The sequence below is a fragment of the Pelophylax lessonae genome, assembly GCF_965119305.1.
Source record: "Pelophylax lessonae genome assembly, chromosome: 13".
Taxonomy (NCBI): Eukaryota; Metazoa; Chordata; class Amphibia; order Anura; family Ranidae; genus Pelophylax; species Pelophylax lessonae.
In genome coordinates this window covers 13,037,562-13,043,583 of record NC_138780.1, presented here as the reverse complement: position 1 = coordinate 13,043,583, position 6,022 = coordinate 13,037,562, and positions in this window count along the sequence as shown.

Here is a 6,022-nt window from a genome sequence, read left to right as displayed (position 1 = left end):
ACTGGGACTTCAGGTAGCACAGATATGAATGGTAATAACTGGAAAACGTTGGATGTGCGACTTTGGGGGGGCTCCAAAGTCGCACAAGTGTGAATGGAACCTTATTGTTAATTTATGTATGTTTATTGATTTATTATATTATTTCATTTTCATTAATACATGTATTGTTGTTTATTGTTATACATTTTATATTTGTGTATTGATTGTATTTGTCCATTCATTGTCATTTTTACATTTATTGTTGTTTTGTTTATTGTTATACGTTGTTTGTAGTTTGATGTGATTTATGATTTTTTTTTTTTTTATTTATTTATTTTTTTTTATTTGGGTTAAAAAAATACTCTTGTGACTTTTTTTTTTTTTAATTGTAATAATTAGTAGTGGAGCTCTGTTGCGACAGAGTTACACAAGGTGATTGGCTGAGAGTTCTGATCCTTCTCACGTGCCCCCTTTGCTAGGGTAGTAGTATATAGGCAGGGGCGGGTTAGGGTCATATAGGGACAGGCTAGGGTAGTATATAGGTAGGGTTAGGGTCATGTAGTATATAGGTAGGGGTGAGTTAGGGACAGGCTAGGGTAGTATATAGGCAGGGGTGGGTTAGGGACAGGCTAGGGTAGTATATAGGCAGGGGTGGGTTAGGGACAGGCTAGGGTAGTATATAGGCAGGGGTGGGTTAGGGACAGGCTAGGGTAGTATATAGGCAGGGGTGGGCTAGGGACAGGCTAGTGTAGTATATAGGCAGGGGTGGGCTAGGGACAGGCTAGGGTAGTATATAGGCAGGAGTGGGCTAGGGTCATATAGGGACAGGCTAGGTTAGTATATAGGTAGGCGTGGGTTAGGGACAGGCTAGGGTAGTATATAGTCAGGGGTGGACTAGGGACAGGCTAGGGTAGTATATAGGCAGGAGTGGGCTAGGGTCATATAGGTACAGGCTAGGTTAGTATATAGGTAGGCGTGGGTTAGGGACAGGCTAGGGTAGTATATAGTCAGGGGTGGGCTAGGGACAGGCTAGGGTAGTATATAGGCAGGAGTGGGCTTGGGTCATATAGGGACAGGCTAGGTTAGTATATAGGAAGGAGTGGGCTAGGGTCATATAGGTACAGGCTAGGTTAGTATATAGGTAGGCGTGGGTTAGGGACAGGCTAGGGTAGTATATAGGTAGGCGTGGGTTAGGGACAGGCTAGGGTAGTATATAGGCAGGGGTGGGTTAGGGTCATATAGGGACAGGCTAGGGTAGTATATAGGAAGGAGTGGGCTAGGGTCATATAGGGACAGGCTAGGTTAGTATATAGGTAGGCGTGGGTTAGGGACAGGCTAGGGTAGTATATAGGCAGGGGTGGGTTAGGGTCATATAGGGACAGGCTAGGGTAGTATATAGGCAGGAGTGGGCTAGGGTCATATAGGTACAGGCTAGGTTAGTATATAGGTAGGCGTGGGTTAGGGACAGGCTAGGGTAGTATATAGTCAGGGGTGGGCTAGGGACAGGCTAGGGTAGTATATAGGCAGGAGTGGGCTTGGGTCATATAGGGACAGGCTAGGTTAGTATATAGGAAGGAGTGGGCTAGGGTCATATAGGTACAGGCTAGGTTAGTATATAGGTAGGCGTGGGTTAGGGACAGGCTAGGGTAGTATATAGGTAGGCGTGGGTTAGGGACAGGCTAGGGTAGTATATAGGCAGGGGTGGGTTAGGGTCATATAGGGACAGGCTAGGGTAGTATATAGGAAGGAGTGGGCTAGGGTCATATAGGCAGGAGTGGGCGCCCAATCAGAAACAGGCTCAGTACACAGGGGGCTGGTAGTCATGTGATCCTTTTCCAATCCACATGCCCACCACTCTCTTTACCAATGATGCCCAATCAGCTACAAGCTCAGCACGCGTGAGAGAGCAGCGGTTGGTAGTCCTGATCCCATCCATATGCCCAATAGATAGATGCTCGGTCCTTGGGAGTGGGCAGTCATTGAGATCTTGTACCCATCAACATGCTCAACACCCCTCCCCCATGATGCCCTATCATATACAGGCTCATCACCCATGTGAGAGAGCCGCAGTTGGTAGTTCTGATTCCATCAATATGTCCACTGACCCCCAGGATGCCCAATCAGATACTGGCTAGGTCCTTAGGGGTGGGCAGTCGTTGATATCTCTTTACTCATCCACATGCCCAACACCCCCCTTCCACCTCATGATGCCCAATCAGATACAAGCTCAGCACACATGTGAGAGAGCCGTGGTTGGTAGTTCTGATCCCATCCATATGACCATCTACTTCATGACCCCCAATCAGATAAAGACTTGGTCCTTGGAGGCAGGCAGCCATTGAGATCCTGTACCGATCCACACGCTCAACACCCCCCCCCCCCCCCCCCCCCCCCCTGTGAAGCCCAATCAGATACAGGCTTGGTCCTTGGGGGTGGGCAGTCACTGATATTCCTTTACTCATTTACATGCCCATTACCCATCCACATGTCCAATACCCCCCCCCCCCCCCCCATAATGCCCAATCAGATACAGGCTCAGCACACATGTGAGAGAGCAGTGCTTGGTAGTCCTGATCCCATCCATATGACCATCTACTTCATGACACCCAATCAGATACAGACTTGGTCCTTGGGGGGCAGGCAGTCATTGAGGTCCTGTTCCCAACCACATGCCCAAAATCCCCTCTCCCCTCATGACATCCAATGCAGGCTCAGCACACATGTGGGAGGGCAATGTTTGGCAGTTCTGATCCCGTCCACATGACCACCTCCCCCACCCCATGACATCCAATCAAATACAGGCTCAGCACACGTGCGGGCCACGGACAGGGGCTGACTGGCAACTTTCAGCGCAGGCGGCAAGTACAAACCAGAGGCCCATGGTGCAGCAACTTGGCCCCCCTCCCACTCTGCCTCTTCCCGTCTCCTCCTGACCCCCCATTCCAGGCTGAAGCTCCGTTCCAGGTACTCTCTACTCACAGGCTGAATCTGGTTTCCTGACCTGGGAAGCAGGGGGCGGTTGGGGGGATCTGGGACAGCTCGGTCGGAGCTGGCCCGGAGGAGGAGAGTCTCCAGTGGGGCATGGAACTGGCCTCTGCTCAGACACAGCTCACACCATCCATGCTGGGGTCTGAGCTCTGTCCTTGTCTTCATCCCTCACTCAGTAGGTCAGCGGTGGGGACTTTTTACTTCTCTTCACCAGGAACCCTCTAGGTATGTCTGTGGCAGAAGCAGTGCAGCCTTTTTATGGGGCATCAGAGTGGCCCGGGGGGCATTCGCCCCCTGGCCCAGTCCTCCTCTGGGGTCGGAGGTGTCTTACAGCGCAGAGGCCAGATTATTGTTGGCCACATTGACGTTGCTGCTGTCTATTTGTAATGCTCCACCCAGACCAAGCTATCCCAGCTCCCCCCCAACCGCCCACTGCTGGCCAGGTCGGGAAAACCAGAATCGGCCGATGAGCAGAGAGTACCTGGAGCGGAGCTTCAGCCTGAAATGGGGGTCAGGATGAGACCGGAAAAGAGGGAGAGTGGGAGTGGGGGCCGAGTTGCTGCACCATGGGCCTCTGGTTTGTACTTGCCAGTCAGCCCCTGTCCGGCCCGCACGTTTGCTGAGCCTGTATTTGATTGGATGTTATGGGGTGGGGATGGTGGTCATGTGGATTGGATCAGAACTGCAGTATTGGATCAGAACTGCCAAAAACTGCCCTCCCACATGTGTGCTGAGCTTGCATTGGATGTCATGGGGGGAAGAGGGGGGATGTGTGGCATGTGGTTGGGAACAGGACCTCAATGACTGCCTGCACCCAAAGACCAAGTCTGTATCTGATTGGGTGCCATGAAGTAGATGGTCATATGGATGGGGTCAGAACTACCAGGAAAGCGGTCCAACAGCAGGCAGGACCCCTCCCCAAACGTAGGCAGCCATAGCTTACGTACAGCACCTACAATGCTGTATATTCCTACCTGCAACATGTTCTCTTTAATGGCCAAATCCTCAGGATTCCACCTAAAATGGAAAAGTCACGTTGGCTGGACTGCCGCTTTATTCATCAATGGCTACAGCTGAAGAATGCCGAGTGTTGTCGCAATATTATGCGCAGACTGTAGCGGTAGCGCACGACGTCTAATATGCACGTGGGCCCTCTAACTGCAGGGGCCCAGAAGACATTGTAATACCACCCCCCATACCCACCTGTAATTATTTCCTAGCTGCAGATCAGCTTCTATTTGGTACTCTGGCAAATACAAACCTATGAGTTGTTGGATGAAGCAAAAAGTTTGTGAGCCCTGTAGTTGTTATATTTATCCAGCAGAGGGAGACAAAGTACCAAAAAAAAAAAAAAAAAGGAACCATTGTCACCAAATAAAGTTCTGCTCTTCCAACTGTGCCGCAAAGAAAAGTGTCCTATGTTTAAAAAGCTCATGTGTTGCTGTTGGAGAGTTCCCCTCACTTCCTGTCTGGTAAAATGTTGTCACCAGGACAGAAAGTAAAAGGGAATCTCTATAATTGAGCTCCGGATGCAAGTAAAAATCTGTCAGGGGTTCTAACCCTTCACCATTCTACAAAATGTATATAGCGTTTTGCTTGGTAAACTCATTGGGACTCCCAGCGCTCTTTAACCTGAGTGGGCATTGACTACCTGGGGGCGGGTTCAAAGGAGGAACTCCATTTGTGTTATAGCAGCCAAGGTCAGAGACAACGGCAGAACTCCAGGCAAAACATTTTTTATTTTTGCAAGAATACTGGGTGATTAGAACCTCTGTCAGGTCTTAATTGCTGTCTTTGTCCCGATTGGGCAGATTCTTCTCATTTCCTGCCCCGGTGACAACGTAGTAAAGGAAATAAATAACCCTTAAGGAAAGCTTTAGTTTAATCAGCTTCTATTTGTCCCCCCCTCCTCCCCCAATCAAAAAAAAAAAAATATATGTATATATATATATATATATATATATATATATATATATATATATATACTTTAGATTAGAGTCATCACTGGGCCTCCATGCTTGTCTATGCAATGCAGGCAGATCATGGCTGGTGGGAGGGGCCTGTACATAGCCCCCTGATTCAGTACTCCTCTACAGCAGAGCCCTCAGTCCTGGTGCAAGCAGTGGGGAGGAGTAATGCAAATATGAAAATCCCTTGATGGGTGGGTGTCAGTCTAGAGGAGTGAGCGTTCTTAGGAGTGAGCGTTCTTAGGTGGGCTGTATCTGGGGCCCCCATGTGATGCTAAGCCTTCATGATTGACCGAACTGAAATCCAATGAATAAAAGGGATGGGCCTGGGGCACTAGGGCTGCATAGGACTGGGACAGTCAGGCTGGAAAGGGGGAGGGCCAGGGCCAGTCGGGCTGGAAAGGGGGAGGGCCAGTCGGGCTGGAAAGGGGGAAGCCCAGGGACAGTCGGGCTGGAAAGGGGGGAAGGCCAGGGAAAGTCGGGCTGGAAAGGGGGAGGGCCAGGGCCAGTCGGGCTGGAAAGGGGGAGGGCCAGGGCCAGTCGGGCTGGAAAGAGGGAAGGCCAGAGACAGTCGGGCTGGAAAGAGGGAAGGCCAGAGACAGTCGGGCTGGAAAGGGGGGAAGGCCAGAGACAGTCGGGCTGGAAAGGGGGGAAGGCCAGGGCCAGACGGGCTGGAAAGGGGGAGGGCCAGTCGGGCTGGAAAGGGGGAGGGCCAGGGCCAGTAGGGCTGGAAAGGGGGAGGGCCAGGGCCAGTTGGGCTGGAAAGGGGGAGGGCCAGGGCCAGTCGGGCTGGAAAGGGGGGAAGGCCAGGGCCAGTCGGGCTGGAAAGGGGGAAGGCCAGGGCCAGTCGGGCTGGAAAGGGGGAGGGCCAGTCAGGCTGGAAAGGGGGAGGGCCAGGGCCAGTAGGGCTGGAAAGGGGGGAAGGCCAGGGACAGTCGGGCTGGAAAGGGGGGAAGGCCAGGGACAGTCGGGCTGGAAAAGGGGGAAGGCCAGGGACAGTCGGGCTGGAAAGGTGGAAGGCCAGGGACAGTCGGGCTGGAAAGGGGGGAAGGCCAGGGACAGTCGGGCTGGAAAGGGGGGAAGGCCAG